Source organism: Apteryx rowi, unplaced genomic scaffold, assembly GCF_003343035.1.
Source record: "Apteryx rowi isolate R43461 unplaced genomic scaffold, aptRow1 scaffold_203, whole genome shotgun sequence".
Classification (NCBI taxonomy): domain Eukaryota; kingdom Metazoa; phylum Chordata; class Aves; order Apterygiformes; family Apterygidae; genus Apteryx; species Apteryx rowi.
This window is the reverse complement of record NW_020448342.1, coordinates 1,391,959-1,412,767: the sequence shown is the minus strand read 5'-3', so window position 1 is coordinate 1,412,767 and position 20,809 is coordinate 1,391,959. Positions and strand designations below refer to the sequence as shown.

At 37.1% G+C, this 20,809-nt stretch overlaps 1 protein-coding gene and 1 long non-coding RNA gene across 6 annotated transcripts in view; both read left to right on the top strand.

The window, feature by feature from the left end:
• The window catches only part of SNX24 (sorting nexin 24), an 87,960-nt gene that overhangs the window by 55,273 nt on the left and 11,878 nt on the right, over nucleotides 1-20,809 (top strand). The window lies entirely within an intron of this gene.
• LOC112965156 lies at nucleotides 997-5,355 on the top strand. Its single transcript, XR_003253188.1, has 2 exons — nucleotides 997-1,412; nucleotides 1,930-5,355. It is a non-coding gene; the product is annotated as an uncharacterized LOC112965156 (long non-coding RNA).

Sequence of the window (20,809 nt, the reverse complement as noted above, 5' to 3'; positions counted from 1 at the left end):
CCTAGGCCCAGAAAAATTCCTTTTTAGTCATCAATCTGAATTTTTGCATTCTAAAGCTATTGAACTATCTTGATTTTAGTTGATCTAGTTGTGTGATGTTGCTTTGAGAAAATTTTGAGTTCAATTAAAAAAATTTTTAATTAAAATACTGAAAGGAAGTTGTTGCTTATTTGGAAAATATGCTCTAGAGCTCTGCAGAACTAATGCAGCATTTCATATTGCAACAAAGGATACTAATCTTTCACCTTCCTTGGTATCTGTTGTTGCCCCTTTTCACTGTCATTCTGAGCAGTGAGATACTTTGATTTCTCAGGTTTTTTTTCTCTAATTGTGAAGAAAAAATAAATTTCCATCACTTAGTGAGAAGTTTAATTAGTTCTTCACTGCTTTAATGATTTAATTTCTGTTGGCCTCTCACTCTTTTAACAAGGAAGAAAGCGAACCCAGTCATTTATAACCTTGGTGATCCTCAAGAAGAATGAAGCAGTCTGGTCTCTGYACTCAGAAAAGCCATCTAGACTCCTGATGCCAGTGTGCAAGTACTCCACATCGTACGTTGGCTAGAGCTTGGCTTCTCAGTAGCAGAATACTCCTCTGTTAACTACAGCTGAAATCCTGCTTCAGTGTTGTCCCGGTTGGAGGAAGATCAGAAGATGTGTGAACGTGGGGAAAACAAAATTTTAGTGATGCACAATTTTGTGCTATTTTCTCTTCTCTCTCTGATGTAGAGGAAAAAATGTCTTACAGTAGTACCTAAAGTAAACTTGAACTCTGCTAGACAGAGCAAAAGCTGGGATATCATATAAAGTGAAGGGGATCTTGATTTGTGGGTTACTTGAGGCTTATGTGGGCCTCTAGGATCAGAAGCAATTTGTAAGTGCTTTCTAACGGAAACAGTTCCTGGCTTTGTGTTATCAATATTTAAAAAGAAAAAAAATATAATATTTGTAAGAAAAGAAGTTTTTGAGCCTGTGCTGTTCCTGAGCTTTTCAGAAATATTGAGGTCTCTGTATTTAATTTATACACTTTTATGAGGAATTCCTTTGCTTTTGCCAAGTAAAAATAAATCAAGTTGATTACTATTTAATTCTGGAAGTATAACAGCAAAATGATCTTAGAACAGTTAAGCTATTCAAATTTTATTTCTGTGCAGTTCACATTCATCACATTTATCCATTTTGTCAATTTTAATATTCATTACTATTGTTCTTTCTCCTTAATACTCTTGGAAATGTATTAAGAATTTCTGTATTAAGAATTTAGTTATTTCTGTAGACCTATGTGTCTTTGCCAAAGGGTGTTGCAAAGGCAAGAAGTTTAAACTGGTTCAAAGAAAGACTGGAGAGGCTCATGGAAGAGCAGTTTACATCTGGCATAGAAAATCCCTGAGCTGAAAATAACTTTGGAAACTGGTAAAGTATTAAAGGAAAATATCTCATATGCTTGTCTTGCTCATACTCTTCCTTGATATCTACTTATGGCTGCTTTTGGAGATGGGATACAGTGCTAAATGGACCTTTGGTCTGCGGCAGTACGGCCTTTCTTATATAGTCCTAAAAATAATTAAATACATCCTTATGTTTCATCTTGTTATTAAATTAGATTAAACATAAATGTGTTTTCATGAATTGAGACTTGTATGTATGGTGAACACTAATCTTAAAAGAAAAAAGTTTGCCACCATTTCCACGTGGTTGAGTCACAGAGATGCAGCAAAGAGGTGCGCAAGTCAGATGCCACTGTGCAAAACCTCTTGTAAAGCTGTCTTATAAGCCCAAATGCTTTATGTGCAGGAGGTAGTGGGCTGTATATTTAAAAGCTGAACTCACAGGAAGACATTTTAAGCTTTAACAACTTTTGTGCAAAATGTGGACCTGTTTTTTTTTTTTTTTCCTTCTACATCTTATTCTGTGCATTTCTGACCTGTAGGTGTTTTCTCACAAGGCTTCTATTTAACCATTCACCGTATCTGAGAGAGAGAGCCGGATAAAAATCACTTCGACTTCCTGGTGTCATTCATTAAGCGCCACAAAGATTTCTGGAGAAACAGTCCTTCTCTTTGTCCTATGTGCACATATTCTAGGATCTATTTCTAACTAATTTAACACCAAATAGGCTTATTTGCAGAAAAAAATTCCCATCAAGCTCAGAGTAAATATTCATCTTCCTGATTGCAGTTTCTGGAAAGGAGCTTTGTTTTAAATACAGTGGGAAGAATGAATCTAGCTTTATAAAGATGCAAGTGAAAGTTAAATATAGTGAAATAAGATTTAACTGATGTTTGGCTGGAAAGTTGGTTGAATCACCCACATGTATTAATGACACTGAAAATTCTTTGTTACCCAAAATTATTCAGAGTGTTCCTCCTSCAACTCTAGTGTGCAGTAATCAAGGTTGAACTATACCTATAAGGAGCTCTAGAAGCAATGGTATGATAAGTATAAAAAGACAAAATGTTCTTTGTCCTCATTAAAGATTGTGAGCAGAGTGTTAAATAATATTAATGGCTGGGATTGTCAGTACTTAACAGTACTTTCCTAGTACAAGTGATTTTATTGATCGATACAGTCTCAATGTAACAGGGCAGATTATTCTACTGATTTTATCAAAACCTTAACTAAGTATGTTAGTGCACCACATATCTTTAAATAGATCTAGATGATGATGTAGATTAAGAAAAGCAGACCACCATCCATCTTTTTTTGATCAGTTAATAACTTAAATCCATCACTGCTGCAACCAGCTGTTTAAAGATTCTGTTGTGCATACGTGTTTCCATGGTGGTGCGGATAGGTAGCTGCTTTTAGAGGGCTGTTGGTTTTAAAGAAGTGTGTTTGACAGATGTAGGCTTGCATATTTGCTAACAGGAGGTAGATAGCAAAGGAAAAGAGGAAAGCAAAATAGTTTTGCAGATAATTTAAAGGAGAACCATTTATTAAGAGTACCTTTTTGCAAAGGTGTTTCCTGTGGTAATATTCCAGGCTTTTTTCAAGCATGCTTAGGAAATTTAACTAGTTTGTGTTTGTTTTAAAAGTTACAGTTTGCTTCGTAAGCAGTGTTACTCTGTGTTTTACAGTTCAGGTTTTTTTCTTTATCTTCAAAAATCTGCTTCTTTGCTGATAGAATTGTGCTGCATGACCCTCACTCTTATTTTATTCTTACATGTCAGAGCTGATCAAAGGAAATATTTTTCAATTAAAAGCACAATTTACATTAAACATCATGACAGGTTTAGAAGCCATCTGCAAGTGCTCATTCTCCTTTAATTGTTCTATGTATCATAACACTATAGTGTCACAAGCTTTTGCCCCAGCTAAATTGGACATCAGACTGTACTAACTGTGTCTATATACGCAGCAAGAAATGGTTCCTGTCATGACCTGCATATGCTTTAAATAACTATAAGATATTTTGAGAGGGGAGACAAAGAAATTAAGTTCTTTGCTCAAGATGTCACAGACAGTTAAAGCTGAACTAGGAATATTAAAACTTGATTTCACATTTTCTGGCTTACTACTATCATTGCTGTAGTCTGCTGCCTGTCAATCATTCTAGGATCTGTGATTCCCTCTAGAGCAATACAAAGTTTGAGGATACTTCTTTTATTTAGTCATGATAAAGGAAAGAATAGTCACCTTTCTGGTCTAGAAGGCAACTCCTCATTTGACATGCAGACAAATTTATCTTTTTTTCATTAGTGAATATTTAATAGGTTTTCATGAGCTTGTCTGTTTAAAAAAAAAAAAGTCAATTTTTGTTCATTATAGTAAAGGAAGGAGAGAACTACAGTTCTTGCAAAGGATCTTTATTATCCTGACCTGTATTATAGTAGAATGACTCAGTTTCCCCCATCTTTTAAATCAATCCGTAGCATTTTAAACACATTTTCCTTTCCAACTGTGTGCTGTTTTACATAAGCTAATTCTTATTCTGTAGCATACAAATGGTGATTGCTTTCTCAGATAGGCTTTTCAAGGCAAGTTAAATCTTAAGGTCTTTTTCTTCAAAACTATTCTGTAAAGATACTTGATGAATTGCCAGTGAAGGGAAGATTTTGTTCTCCAGTGAAAGAGTATTACTCTTACTTATTACTGTTACTGCGTGTGTAACTATTCTGTTATGACTGTTCAGTAATGTGCAACCTAAATTATCAGGTGGTTTAGTCCTAGGTCTGCCAAATGGTTGCATTTATGCAATCTGATAGTGTTCTTCTGCCYACACTCTTTGAGTGAGTGAGGATCAATCGTTAATATTCTTAAATCATTTATAAACAGCCCATGATGACTGAGGAGAAGTTCATGAGGAAGTGGATGACTGAGGAAAAAAGTTCGTGAGGAAATCCTTTATAGCAGGATTTGAATTTGCACAGAAGACACAGGCCACATCAGGAGGTGAGAGGAAGAAAACAAATATTGAATACTTTGAAGTATCCCATAATAACGTTAGCGTTTTTTATTTGGATTTGTGTGTATTATTTAGTGCAGTATGTATACTGTAGTTTTCAATGTACTGCAGACCATTCTGAAGGACCCACCATCATGAAACTTCTAACAGTGTTTTACCTGATATTCAATTAAATGAGATATTCAATTAAATGAGTAATAATTCTTGAGCATCTGCTTTAAGGGTGTTGCATGGAAAGTGCACAGGAGCAAAAAAATTCTTTGCAAAATTCTTTGGCTGCCTAAAAAGAGGTATGAACTGGTCCAGGAGTAGTTCAGAGAAGCGAGCAGACAGGGAGGCGACTGGGCGTCTTCAGGCAGGTCATGGGAAGGTGGTCAGTGAGCCTTCTGCTTTGGTCCTGTGGTAAATGAGGCTCTCCTGCCTTAGAAATAGTTCTCTTCTGTGTGTTGCCTTTTCTTGGCATTTATGCAGTCTTCCATGTGTTTTCTGAAGGATATGTTGAAGGATTTCAGGGTAAATTAAAGGGAGGAGGTCTTGTGTTCATAAGGTAGCACAGGAAAATCGTAAATACTTATTATCTTGTGATAACACTGTCGTCTTCCACACATACCAGCACTGCTCGCCATTATATTTCTCTTTTCACTTGCTCATTGTCTTTGTAATCCAAATATAATGTGGATTTAATTCAGAGTAAAAAATGCTCATTTTGCTGAATCTGTTGATTGTAGTATGTCTTGATTGAGGCAGACTTGACTTTAACTGCATGATATTTAGGAATAAATGAGCATCACTAAATGATGCCTAAACTTATACGTCCTGATATGGATTTTCCCTGTTGCTGTTCCATGGATTAAAATCAGAAACTTTTGTAGTTTCTTGTTCTGATAAATATTATGATTTGTATACAGCAAAACCTTCAAACAGTATCAATAAAAAAATTGTGTTTTGTGATGCAGTTTCTTTTTCGTTTCTCGCAACTATTGTTGTCTTTCTCTAATAAACTTTTTCTTGTTCTATAGGTGAAAAAAGTTTGCAGAAACAGAGTGAAGTAGAAGTAGACCCTTTAATTTCATTAAGCACATTGTAACTGGTGAAGATTAATGTATATATCTCTTGCTAATTCTTTTCAATTACTTAGTTCATATAAATTCCCAAACCTTGTTAATTATGCTGAAGTCAAGTGGTAATTTTTAACAGTGTTTCCGCAGCAAGGGAATTTTCCTGGTGTAACCTTGCCCTCTTGTAGAAACTCTCAGCAGATTAGGCATTCTGCCTCTAGTCCATTCATTTTCAGCACAAGCCTAATTGCTGCCGACTGCCTGCCACAGCTACCCTGGTTATCGTACGTTTAAGGGATGCAGGTTCTTCTGAGAACAAATAAGGAAAGATTAATTGTTTGTTTTGTTTCATCCCAAGAGAAATGTGGGAGCTTAATCAAGAAAAATAATTTCTTCTGTTGATTTGGCTTATTTGTGGAAAGGGATAATTATATAAAGGCAGGCATAGAGCTATGCATTTTGAAAGAAATTTTGCCATTTACCTACTTGGGAAGCAAAGATACAGCAAAATGAATGTAACAGCATTGAAATTGATGGGGATGGTTCACATTTCTCATAGTAAGTAATTTGGCTGCTGGGCTTTTATTTGAACCAATATTGCTAGGTGGTATTGTCATTTGTTTTGTCTGCTTCTTTGGAAATTTAATCAAGGAGACAATAGCAGGGGGAAAAACGCTTTTCCAAATTGTCCTTAATTGCTAGAGCACGAAGTGAGCTAAACACTCTGGTGTTTCCAATTAAAGAACTTGTTTCCAGCAAGCACCATTAAATCTATCTTTCCCAATCTGATAAATAAGCTATCAAAGAGTGGAACAGATTAATTGAGAGCAATTAGTTCAAAGCTTAGTGTAAGAGTCAGAGTAAACTGACGTTGTCAATGAATGCAAATTTTACGTAAAGCAATAAGAAACACTGAAGCAACAAAATAGAGTTGAGAGTAGCCACTAAAAACAAAGGAGAACTTTATTTGTGGTACAGAAATTAGCCTTGTTTCTCTTCACAACAAAAGTACTAAAAGGCATTTATTTTCAAGGCCTCTGTTTCAGGGATGTCAAATCATCTTTGACACTTTTGCTACATACATCTCTCTTTCAAGGAAATAAAAGACAGAAAAATCACAGATACCACAGTTCAGGGCTGGTCACGAAACCTACTTCCAATTGTATTTAAAACTCAAATCTACAGCATTTCAGATTGTTACTGTATAATAAACATAGTAACATCTAAATGTGGTTTGTTTATGGTTTACRTTAATAACCAGTAACCCCTAAGTTTGCTGAGGACTTAAGCCTAGCACATTAGATTTGATGCCTTTTCCTTATTTTCTCGCTCCCTCTTAACACAGGTGGGTCTCCCTAATGACGTGTACCCTAGGCAGTTCTGGTGGGTGTTTCTCCTCCCAGCTGTCTGTGCATCCCAGTTAGTACTGACCCACCGGCTGCAAGCAGCACCCTGCACATGGGCCCTCTGGATATTTCCCTTAGTGACAAACTGCAAGAAAAATGCCTGGGTTTTCCCCCAAAGCGGCAGCCTTTAGCTTGTTGAGAATGAACACGTCAGCATGGAGGTCCTGCAGCAGCAGAGAAGAAAGCCTCCCTGTCTTGTAACGTTGAAATAAATGTATAGACTTTGAGTATTAATATGGTCAAAGGAAGTATTGCGCATTGGTTCAGCTGATGATATTTGTTCTGTATGTAAGGCTTTCAAATAAAGTGCTTCTAGATTATTTCATCAAGAAGAAAGTAGGAGAGTGCATGCATAATCTGTTACACACTAAACACACTTTCATTTCTAAATCAGTTTTTACAGAACTGTTTTAGCTAGGCTGGGTGCACTGCTAGTGCAACTCACCTAAACTGATGTCATGAGTATACCAACTACTGCAGCTCTTAAAATTGTTTTCCTAGAACAGGAGTTTCTATGGTGCATCCATGGCCTTTAGAGCAAATATGTGGCAGGACACGTATTCGGTTGGACAAACGGTTTGACAAAATTCTTTCTTCCTGTGCTGTTGCAGCCTATTGGGTATGTCTATTCTAAGAAAATCAAAATATCAAATAGCTTTCCCCATAGGTGTTCTGAGAAAATGTCATTCCAGTTGCAAGTATCTGGCTCAGGGAGGAGTTCTTCCATTTTTTCAGTGTGTGGTATTTCTTGTCTCCTGAATATCCTCATCAGTAGGGAAATACAGTACTCATAACTGTGATAGTGTGGTGTCATTTACTGTGATAATAGACATGCCATTGTAGACATGGCATTGGAGCACAGGTCAGTTACAGTGTTTTTCTTTGTATCCTTGCTGGCAAGACGGTAGGAGATCATAGTTGCATTCTGAGTAACTGGTTTTCTGAGCAGCTTCCTGTAACATTGGCTTCTGGATAATTTTAGTGTGCTTCCAAGAAATCTTGAGAAAGTGAGAAGGGGGCAACCTCCTCCAGTTTCTTCGGATGTCAGTGCATCCAGACTTCCAACTGCTCTTTTTGGCATGGGAGCTGGCTCTCACACCTGGTTCAGTGGGGAAGATTTCTTAATGTCACATTTCAAAAGCACTTACATAGCAATAACAGATGACAGTAAAGCTACAGAGGAACAAAGACCATAAATTCACAGGTTTCATAATCAACAGTCTTATAGCCACCAGCATTTTAGTAACTGTCTCTAAATGATACCTTTAGGTGTTTCTCTGGGCATTTGGAAGCTCAGTCAAGATCACAAAGTGATACAGGCTACTTGTTTTGAACAACACTAGTCATGTAACTTCAGGATTAGGAAGCAATTTGCTTTTTTATAATGACGTTGTATTTATATGCTTTGTAATGGTGCCTATCTGCTTTACTGGTGGATCTTTTTATAATTGCTAATTTGCAATTAAATCTGGACAAGTTTAATTATACGACCTTAATTTGTTATCCAACTTTAGATGTTGGAATAATGAAGATAATTATTGCAAGAGTAGGTTACTGTATCATATTGGGGTTTTTTTAGTAGTGGATATGAAGGTTAGTGGGTTTTATGATGAATCTGTGCTCTAATGATGCAGGAGGTTGTCAATAACTGTGGTCTAGTGTTGACATTCAGCAACAGTATTACTCATGTAAGAATATGAACAAAGTTTCAATGAAGAGGTCTAGAAGCCAGATACACGCTAAAAAAAAAAAAAAGAAAAAAAAATAGTGAGTACGACCAAAAAAACATGGAGCCCAATTGCATCTAGTTTGGACAATTATTTTTGCCTTATTTTACAAAGAGTGAGATTCACAAATGAAACCAGAGGAAAATCCAGCATCAGACCACTGGTTGATGCTGAGATATTAGACAGGTGGAGAAGCTTACACTTGTTGATGTGTGGATGGAGCCATCTAAATTATTTTGCCTGTAGTAAATTTGCCATTTTCCTATGTCTCCATGCTACCATTTTTATATCTGTAGCTGATTCCTTCATGTTCGTATGTCACTATTCATCTTTCCACCTTTTTGGTTCTTTTCCAAAATTCCATTTTGTTCTCTTGACTGATTCATTCAATCTAAATATCAGTCATGGTGTTATATATTGATGATCACATGTTAAAGGTCAGCCCTGTGTCCAGTTAACAGAGAATGCAATTTTTTCTGTAGACTAACAGTTTTTTTTTATAACTCCCTTCTGAACCCTTGATACTTTATCCACATCCTGCTTTGATTTCTGGGCACCACTACTCCAGACACATTTGCGCTGTTGGCATATTCCTCTTATTTGCTTATCTTTCTGTCCAAAGCCTGACTAAGCTTTCTGTACCACAGAAGTGTAGTACTGTTCTTGAGACACCAGGAAATGTGACTAAAAATAATAATTTACACTTAGCTTCAGATGACAAAGGCAACTCGTAAATTCAACCAGAGCCTTCAGAGGCAGAGTAACCACTGGGGAGGGTGCAACCCAGTCTCTTTGCAGATCCCTCTTGCATGGGGAACCCAGAGGCTGCGACTGTGTGCCAAAAATAAGGAATAAATGTAAAGAAGGTAGCTGACTAAAAAAGCCAGCCTAGGTGGTGGTCATGTATTCCCAGCTTCAACCTCATTTGGGGGCTTTACCGGTCAAAATTAAGTAGTTCTCTGGTTTCTGAGTAAGGAACCTGAGCATCACTAAATGTGAAAATAACATCAGAAACAGGAGATTTCTAGAGAGTAGCTTGGCGTTCTTGCAGTGTTTTAATGTTACTTTAATTTTTAACAGAAATCCGGATAGTTAAGTTAGTTCTGTTAAGGGACTGACTGGCAATTTTGTTTCTCCTTTGGGAAGAAATCATCTCTCTTTCAATAACAAGAACGTGGAGAGCTTTAGCGGAGTCGGAGCATTAGCTGTAGGATTGCTCTGCTGTGATAAATGTAATCCTTTGACTGATGCTGCTCATTTGTCTTCAGCAGAGAAGAGGTTAATAGGCATTCACTGACCAAGTTAGGTGGGTCTTTTTTCCACAGGTAGTTGCCTAGTTCCTTGTCTTTATCAAGGATCGCCTTGCTGGGGAGTTTGGGGAGGGACAAATGTCAAGGAGCAGCAGCCACAATGAAGTMCCTGTGATTGAGCAAGGATTACATTGCTCCGTTAATTCTGTACAAACTTGTCAGTTTGCCACCCAAGTAAATGCCTAGAGTGCGTAAAACACGGAGCAGAGTGACCTCTAGAAGAAAAATCAATGGCAATTCATATTTCATATGTCTATAATTGCTTGTGAGAGCATGGCAGCAGTTTGTTTATAGAGCAGCTCTTTCTACCGGGGACTGTTTCCTGACTTTTTTTTTGTCTTTGCAGTGGTGATGCCTCTCATGGATTGTGAATTACAGCCAAACGTAGTGACAGACAAGTTTGGGAAGTGGGTTTTATTATTGCTTTCACGTTAYCATCCTCCGAATTGCTGCACTGGGCTGTTTGGACCGGTGCGCTAATCGAGATTCACAAGTAAATTGTGCTCTAAAACACAGCCGTTTCCTTGGAAGACTCCTGAAGCTGTTTTTTTACTTTCTTTTTATAGGCAAGGATTTATCCTCTGTGAAGTTATCAATTGCTAGTATTTTAACCATCAAACTGAATCCATTGTGTGGCTTTCATTTTTAAACAATTTCTCAGAGACAGGGAATTCTCAGTCTGCTAATTTGAAGAAGACAGAATTTTGAAAATATCCTCCCCCACCTTTGCTTTGCTTTGTTTTTCCATTTTTTTTGTAAGATGCTGTTGTAAGATTTGTATCTCCACTGAGGACTGAGATGTCATAGGGATAGAGAAAATGCCGCTCACTTTATGGATTACTGTTAGGTCAACAAAACTTTGGCAGCATTGATTAACTTGACAGTGAGTACAGCAGTACATTTATCACTTATGGCTGTGCTGTAGAAAATCTAATAAGAGGCAAACAATTCCCTTTAGAGCAGTAACAGGTTCACTGTGGCTAACGGTGCATGCACTGGAAATTTCTGACTTTAAATTATACCCTTGCTGCTAGTTGGGTCATTGACTCAAAGCTACTGCACTTTCTTTACCATGCTCTGTATTATTAATTTGACCAAAACTGTTTTGGTTTCTATAAATGTGATTATATGTTGAAGTTCATATGAGCTTATATGCTTTATGCAGAAGGCAGGCAGAAGGAGCTTGATCCAAGCTCGGGGAAATAGAACGAGGGCTAACAGTTATAACTACAAATGTTTGAGTTCTTGCAAGATTATAAGAGAAAAGATTTGAAACATTGCTCACAAATCAGCTGTAATTCACACATGTAAACAAATCTCAAACCCTACTCAGTCTTGCATTAAATTTGATTGGTTGGTCAGGTGATATTTAAGAAGGTCTGTTTTCATATCTGCAAATATCAGCTTTATTAATTACCAGTTAATTACCAATTAAAAATCCTATACAAGTTGATTTATAGATAGGTTCATCCAGTTGTCTTATTTTTGTAAGAATTATGAGAATTGAACAACTGACGAGAGATTTTCTTTCTCTCCTATATACCAGTGCTGCTTTTTGACTGAAAGTTAGTGTTTGGGTCTAACAGTTTGTTTTTTRTTATGAATTTCTTTTTTATGCAGTATTGTTTAGGTTTCTTGTAGTAAATATTTTCTGGAAAGTTCACGGCCAGTGCATTTGAAAGCATCTTTGCTTTGCAAATGTATAGAATATACAGTATTTAGTTAAAAAAAAAAAAAAAAAGTCTTGTTAATTCTCTTAAATGGAAACCCCACATAAGATATCCTTTTACAGAAGCGTGCCAAAGCTTTCTTGCAGTTCAAAGAACCAAAAGTAAATGAAAGTCAGATACCTGAATAATTGTGCTTCTGTATACAAGCAGGAAAAAAGAATGAAGAAAATGTGGTGTAAATGCTGATCAGAACATACAATGTGCAACTAATTTTGCAGCTTTATTTCTGTGTTATATTTTGCAAATATTTTTCTCCTCTAAACAATATATATTTTTTTAATATTAGGATATATAGTCCACTAGATTAGAGAGCCTTTGAGTCATTTTCAGTACTTTGTATTATTTTAGGAACCAGTTTGAATTGGAAGGTTTGTTCTGCAATACCTGTAATATGATGTCGTTTTCTTTGTTGCGAGAGAAGTATTCTACTTGAATCAATTGTCAGGAGGCTTAATGTAATAAGGCAGTTTGCGGTCTGACTAAGAGAAACACTGTGCAAAAGAAATTCCCATAGCAGTTTGTTTTTAGCAGAAAAACTGAGTTCACCTGAAACATGAATACATTGCAAACCAAGATTTAATAAGGTAGAGCAGCTTTAGAAAGAAACAGAGTGGGTTGCCATCCAAAGCATGCCTTGTAATGGCTATGATTTAACTAAATAGCTATGTTAAATGATAGGATAGTCTATCAACAGCATTACAGCAGGGTCTTTGTTGCAGCAAATCATTGGACACGCTGACGCAATACCCTCTGCACAGCAAAGGAAAAAATTGCAATTAAAATAACGCGTCCTGTTTCATTCTCCTTTTTTTATTTGCAGGATAAAAGTTGTGTTTCTCACTCTGCTATTGTATTTTAGAAGCAACAAGACACTTTTCCACACATTTCCAGGGTTCATACAATACAGAGTTACCCTACTGCCTGCCTTACTGAACAGAGACCTGATATTGATTAACTATCACGCTGGCATCAGAACTACTCTTAGGATTCAATTTTTTTGTTGTTTTGCATATTTTATTGATCAAAAGTGGTAAATGAGCATCAAGCGTGCAAGAAGACGATGAATTGTTTACTTGCATAAAATAACCTTTCAATAAGGGAAGATGCATTGCTCACACTTTTGGTGCTGTTCTGCTGCTCGAAGCAGATGGCATTCAGCTGCTATTGATTTGCTCCTATAGTTACAGAGCAGCATGTAACAAGGCATGCTCGTTTTGCTGAAAGAGAGGTGAGTTTTTTTGCTGGGCTGGTGGGAGTGAAAAAGGAAGGACAGGGGGTTTTTTTGTTTTGTTTTGTTTTTTAAAGGGAAAACAAGGAAAAGCTTCTGACTTATGCTGCTGGCTCTGTGCAAACAAAAAGCAGGGTCTGTATGCTTGCAGAGAAAGGGAGAGTTACTCTCCCTAGTTTTAGCATTTCTGAAAACATTAATTCCTACTAAAAGCTAAAATATCCACTGCAGATTGAATTCGTGAACAGGCAACTACTTAGGATTGTAAAAAGCATCCAGAACTCAGTGTCACAAAATTTACACCACAGCTCTTAGCTACTTTAATCTTTATTTATTCATAGTTTTTCCCACATGTGTAAAGACAGTTGACTCCTGGGCAGGACAAAATCACCCTGCAATATGCTGTGCTGGACTCTGCAAACAGCTGATTTCACTGATGAGTGAGAAATGTGATCATTCTCCATCAGATCTTTCCTGTAATGTGGGGGGAGATGAGCCTTTTTTGAAAGCTTTCTCAAAAGGGTATTTGGTGCAGCATTCTGGCACTAAAATACTACTGAGAGAAATCTTCAGTCGCTAGACCGATTTTAGTGAAATGCCAATAAGCAAAAATATGTCATAAAAGAGACAGTTYCAGTAAACAGAGCACAGGAATATAGGAATGGTTGTTCTAGGACAAAGCATGTTACGTAGCTACGGGAAAGGTTTGCTTCTGGCAAGAGTGGTGGGCACAGTGCAGCAGCCATGGAGTGCAGCCCTCCATCAGGCTGATCTAACACAAATAACTCTGCCCCCAAGATCCACAAGTGTGGTGGTGTGAGAGTTAACAAACTCAGCTTCTTGCAGGCAAAACTGGACCAGCTAAATGTTTTGAGAACGTGAATATCAAATATTAAAATCTTCCTCATCCCTCTGACTGTTCTACAGTGACTTCTATTGCTGGAAGTGTTTGCTGTCCATTTTGTACTGGTTACTGTTCTGTCTCACGTATCTCCCTGCTCTGATAGTGTTTGGAAAAACATAATAATTTACTCAGTTATAACTGCCTTGCTCTCCTTTTTGTCATTTATATTCTCTTCCTTTTCAGTGTAAATAATCAATAAATTATGACTCCTGACAAAAATTCTCACAGCATACTTATATAYCAAAAATTTAATTTGAAAGTGCATATTACTGATAGTTAAAAAAATGTCCTGCTTCATCTGTTCGAGCTTCTGTTGTTCTTTGATATAGCTTCCAACTTGTTTAATTCRTGAAATGCTAAGTGTTTATAATGTCCATATAGTAAGATGTCACTAACTCTCAGCCATTTGTTTCAAATACTTCTGTAGCATAAAGAAGTATGAAGAGATTGTCTGAACCTTCGAATTTAATCTGTTGGCTGGAATCCAAAGTAGAAAATTGTAAGAAAATGTTTTTTGGAAGAGAACAACCCTTAGTGAGTTTTTTCAGAAAACAGATGTGTTTGAATCAATGGCTACTGCTGTCAGAGCAGCATTACTGTGTTGTTAGAATTTGATTGGGTCTTACTCTCCTGTGGGGCTAGGGAAATGTTTTAAACATAAGAATTATTATAAACAGAAGTTAATAAGATCTGAAAAAGCTGTATGTTTCTAAAGGGGATTTTCTGTGTTATGATGGTTCTACAAGAAAACCAGTTGTTTTCACAAATTAAAACAAATGTATTTTTGTTCCATTCCTGTGATGTCTGTCTATACTGTTACAACTGACTTCTGTTTTCCTCAAACCATCTGTCTCTCTCATTTCTGAGTTTACAAGTGGTTGAAACTTATTTTGTGCTTCTTTGCCTTGGGTWAGCGGCGACCTCATTTAATTCCAGAATTCGGGTATCACAGAGTAAATTGTTAACRTGCTAATTATTCAGCAAAAAATTAAACCAGATTTTTTTCCTTGGTTTTGCTGCTAAATATAAGTAAATGTCTTGCAGATGCAACGTATATTAGTGTATTTTCTTTTAAAAGCCAATTAAATTTGATGTGAGCTTCCATGTTTTTAAAATTAATCATACAGATTTCCCTACAGTTACTCTTCCAACATTGCAGATTCTAACAAAATAACCTAGAGTCCTTATCTGGCAACGCATTTTTTGCTGAATGGGCTACCATGTCTCAAAAAAAAAAATATATATATATATATATATTTTTTTTTTTTTTAATGCATACAAGTCTAAATATATTTGGTCAATTAGGTTGCCCCTTCTTTACCTCTGCAAAAATGACACAATGAGTTCATTAACCCCGAGTGCTGTGAATTCCCTGTGCTTTCTGCGTTCTCCCGTTTGGACTCTGGAGCAGGTACCTGCTGCTTAATCTAATTAGTTTCAAAGGGAACGTCGAAGCATTTCTCAAGAGTTTACTCTGACCCAGAACCTCTGACAAGAAAATATCAGGGCGACAAAACAAGAAAAGTTATTGTAGAGTTGAATAGTGTTTTTGTTACAGTGCCTCACGCAAACAGTGTACATGAGGAAATCATCTTGGGAAGAGGATGATTTCTAGATTTTTGATATGACGTTTGTGTGAAATTGTCATTCTTGTGGAGAGCAAGACTGTTTTCATAGCTCACTTTATCACTCTTAATCCACCACCTGGCCCTTTCCTTGTTCCCAGCAAAGCCAACAATATGAATTAGAGCTATGAGACATCTTTCTTAAGGAGAAAAAAAAAAAAAGAAAAAAAAAGAAATGCTATTTCAGGGTTGTTCTTAAGTCTTTCTTGGGGCTTTAAATGCTTCAGGATTTTTGCAGGCTTTTTCAGTTCGTTTGAAGCTGTTTTATTTGACCCAAACCACATTATTCAGCCGAAAAATCCAGTCCAACATCTGCATCTTAATAGAGTGGGCTGGGTTGTAACACACATTGGAACAGGGCTCATGCGGAGGGTGGCTGGGGCAGGGGGTCGGAGCGAGTGAGGGATGCTGTGGAGCTGCTGCTYGCTTGCTCGGAGTGCTGGTGGATCSTGCTGCTGCGCTGGGTGCTCTGCTCTCCGGATAGTCAGGTGCAGCTTCGTTCTCAAAGTGTGGCATTTCCTTCACGCTTGCTCATGGGTCTCCTCTTTATTATTGACTGCTTACAGGCACTGTAAATGTAGTATATAGAAAATACATCAGTGGAGGAAAAACATATTCTGTATGAAAGCAGGTGACAATTTCTTTCAAACCCCTCTTTGAAAGGCAGCATAATTAAGAGCAAGAAAAAGGGTGATATTTTGAATATATTTTAATGTCTAGAAGTTAAACGTGAAAATACTTACAAAACACTGTAGTTATTCTGCAGCTAAAATATTATTCTCTACTAAATAGTGTTTTTCAATGAAGTGTGAATTATTTTAATATATTGTACAGCCTGTCTACTTAAAACTTCTGGTAAATTACAAAAACTTTTGTTTCACTTTTATTTCACATTCAGAGATGCATTTTCTCTCATAATTTTTATTCAATACGTCTGAAAGAAAACAAGCGCTATTTGCTTTAAAGTGATGTTTTAAGATCTCTTAAAACATTTGTAGCCTTCCATTAGCTCCCTTCTGTTTTATCCTTACTTTGTGCTAATTTTATTTCTCTTTGCACATCATTAATGGGCATATTTCTAAAGTGAGACTTCTCACAGCTGAGAGTGAGGGCGAAGGGTTGGATCATCATCCCTGCATCACCCCTGCCACTTCAGTGCCTGCAGCTGGGGGTGCTGCCTGCGCGCAGGGCCTAAAGTCTGTCTCTCCTCTCCCCCAGCCATCTTTTTCAGCCTGAAAAGTCCTCACTTATTTTTGTTGTTGTTGTTTTTCTTTTAACTTGGAACTCATTCCATGCTTTGCATAATCCTCGTTGTCCTTCTTTGAACCTGTTGCAGCTCCACAGTATCCTTTCTAAGAACTGGAACAACACACATTGTTCAAAGCAGTGAGCAAACCAGGAAATCAGAGAATAGTGATATGTTCTCTCTTTTATTTTGATTCCCTTTTTAGCAATTTCTAATCTTTTTTTTAATAATAGCTAATAACATTTTTCTAATAATTTCTAATAATTTATTGGTTCTTTTTCTAATAATTTCTAATAACCTTTTTGTTTGCTTTTTTAATTGCTGCTGAGTAATAAGTTTATATTTTCATGGATCTGTTGAAACCCCCAGCACCTCAGTCCTCTGATCGGTAATGCTCAGCCCAAAACCCATCACTGTATATGTTACTTTTTTCTGTATATGCATCACTTGTCTCACTGAATTTCAAGCACCATTTCACCTCCCATTATTGAGTCTTGTAAGATGTTTCTGCATTTCCTCACAGTTGGCCCTTCTCTTTACTATACTAAATAATTGGTATTGTTGGCAAATTTTGTTACCTCACTGCTAAGTTCGTTTTCCATGTTTGTTAATGCATTGAACAGCATCATTCCCACACAGATCTATGAGCAATGCCACTGGTAACATCCCTCCGCTGCGAGTATGGTCTGTCTACTCCTACCCTATGCTTCACTTCTAACTAGGTTTTTACCTTTGGAAAGACCATGTCTGCTTGGTTTCCCTGAAAGCCTTGGGTGAAGGACTTTGTTAAAATAAGCCTTTTGGAAATGCAGATTGGCTCTATCAACAGGGTCACCTTTATCTGTGAGCTTGGTTGTCTTTTCAGGGGTTTCAGTAAGTTTTTGAAACAGGATAGCCCCTGACAGGAACCCTGGGGATTCTTCTCCAGCCTGATGTATTTATCGATGTGCCGCTGATTCTCTTCCTTATTGTCGTTGTTACTAACTTGCCCGGAACCACCTTGCCAGGTCGTAAATCCCCAGATCTCTCCTGGTAGTCTTTTTCAAAATCATTGTTTGCCGTGGTTCAGTCCTCAGGTTCAGAAGCAGCCGTGAGCAATGCGTTATACAGCACTTTGCTTCAGCAGTTTCTTCTGTAGGATCCTGTGGAGGAATATTGTGTGGTCCTGCTGACTTGTTACTGAGCGAACAAAGCAAACACCCTTCTGTGCATTTCATGACTTCAGTTAGAGACATCCTCTGATGAGGATCCACACAGAGAAAAAAAAGAAAAAGAGAAGTATGTGTTTTAATGCTGAGGATTCAGAGTTTAGATCTGGCAGTGATGAATGCTGGAAGGGTTACCACTTATTGAAAAAACAGGAATGTGCACTACACCCCCAAATTTAGAGGAACGTTGTTGGGATTAGAAAAAACTCTTGGAAGTTTGGAAAATCTAGAACTGACATTTCCAGTAACAGCTTTATTCACCCTTAAGTAGAGTATGCATTTATGAGGGTGTCTTTAATTACCTGCTCAGATACATGCACAAAGATCAGCATGGGAAGAGGGCAGTATCTGACTCCATAAGAACCAAAAACCTACTGTTTTCCAAACTTTCCAGGTGTCCTAATTTGCAACCTGAATAATTTTCTTTTATTACTGCTTATTTGTATGTGATTATATATTTAGCTCCTTTAAGCTTAGAAAAGAGTGCTGCAAGTTTAAACCTCTTCTGCTTTTACCTGTTTTTTTTTTCTTATTTGTTTGGTTTTTTTTAAAGATTTAACGCAGTAGCTTTCTTCCAGACTTTCTCCCCCTGTGCTCTAAGACCTTTCAGGCATAACTACCTAATTTCTTCAGCATCCTAGAATGTGTATCTGCTGGATCTACTGAATTATATGTATTATTGTATAAAGTATTCCTGCATCTGTTTGGTATCAGCAGCATTATTGACGTAGTCTTAATTACCTGTTAATTGTTCATTGTCCTAGTGGTCCACAGACTTTTAAAAACCACTTCTGTTCAGCTATTTTAAAGTCAACATTTATTTTGGTGTCTGTCTTTGTCATTAATGGATCTGCTTCCTCAGTGTGCTGCCTTGTCCTGTTAATTATTTTTAAAAGCCTTTCTTGTTACTGCTAAGTTTTTTGCATAGCATTAACTCATTCTGCCTTTCTGCTTCTTTTCCTTTTGCTCTGTTGATTTTTTTCATTTTGGTTGCAGCTTTGTCTTATCCTCCAATCCTTTGAGCGGTGTCTCAGAAAACTATATTGACTGCTTCTGCCTTTAATTCTTGTTTTTCAAAGGAAATATGGTCTGTTGCACTTTGTTTCTAATCTTTCAAGGGCTACTTTCCCATTTTTCTGTGAAGAGAGATTCACTGTTTGCTTCCACCTCATTATGTTCATGGTTTTCCAAAAATTTTTTTGTAATATTTTGTTATATTTTGTTGTTTTGGGGTTTTTTTCCACATCAAATGGGTTATACTTGGCCTCAAACCAATCCACTTAGTAGTTAAGCGTAAAACGGAACTGTGAATGTGTAATTAAGTAACCCTCTAACTAAACAAAGTACTTACTACCTCAAAACTTAATTGGTAGTATTTTTAAATCAAAGTGAGTCAAGTGCTCTAAAATTAGGTTAGGTAAGGCTTAAGTGAAAATGTTAATAGTTTATAGTCACTGCCATCAAGTTTTATGCATATCTTTAATGATGATCCAGCAGTCATTTATCCTCTGTGGAGCTTGAGAATGTTATGAAAGAAGTATTTGTCACACAGGCGGTATCTGGTGAGCTTAAGTTCACCAAAAGTATACTAAATTGGTTTGATAGTTGATGCGGGAATTCTTCTACTCTCCTCCAGTCTTGAGGTTTGGGGGTGCAGTTCCTTTTTATTTATTTATTTATTTATTTATTTTACATTTGTGACTTTACGCAAAGTCCAGCCTTTCATTTCCATTGCTATTATTGCTGTCATTAACTTTCAGGTAATATCTTATGGATCTTTGTTGAAAGCCTCTTGGCATATAATACTTACCGTCAACATCTTGTTTCTTTTCAAGCTCCCCTGTATAGAGGGGACCCCCTGCACTGTTGCCTTTCCTTTGGTATGTGATCTAGGGGCATTAGCTAGCTGGTGCTTATTATATAGCATCACGTCTGTTTTGCTGCGTGTGTGTTTTCATACTTCTTGTGTCCGTATGCAGACTTCAGGTGATACTTCTTTTGTTCTTACAAATTCACATGTTGGCGAACCTTTCCAGTGGTAATGGAAAGTGGAGAGCCCTTACTGTGATAATTTAAGTGATATATTTTGAAATACTTCCTGATGATGATGTGCAACATTCTCACTGCAGAAGAAGAGTGAGTTTCTTCATTGTTCCTTGCACTGAGTAATATAAAGCATTATATTGTATCTGCTATTACTTTTTTAGAAAAAGGAAACCTTGCTCTCAAAAGTCTAGTACCTTCATCTACTCTACTTGGATTTTAGTTAATATGGTCTTTTGCTAACCTTTTTATCATTTCCTGGGACTGTGTAAAGCAGCAGGAAAGCAGGTTAATAGAAGAATATAGACTCTAAAGTGTTCTAAAAGATGTGGGTTTTGGTCCCAGTGGAGACTGACACTCCAGCCTACTTACTGTAGCTGCAACATATTGATTTTCTTCTCCCCCGTTTTTAGCTGCACCACTGAATTAGGTACTGTGAAGCATCTTTCCCTGTGAAGAGAGGAAAAACTGTCATGAACTTTTTCACCCTAACAGTATGGCATTTCAAACTGAACCAGATTGAATGGAAAAGGCTGCAAGGGCTCTTAGAAAACCTTATAATTTAGCTCCCCACTCTCATTTCTCCCGCACTGACGGGTGTTCCAGCAGCCTTGAGAAAGTATGATAGATGATCATAAGAGAGGAATTTTTAAATCATATTTAAAAAAACCAACAATAATAATAAAAAAAAGAAATCCCTGAAAATAATGCATTCCTGTGGCATGATCTCCTAAGGTTAGCAAAGTGGTCTTGCTCAAGTTTTCAGCAAGATGTTCAGTTACTGTTATAATTGGCTGATGAGTAGGTTTGGACCTAACTAGAATGCCAGTGTTCGATTTCGCAGTGTCCTCTGTGAAGATATGTCACCATTTACCCTGGCTTTAGTGACAATTTTCTAAAAAGGAAACTCGTGGGAAATC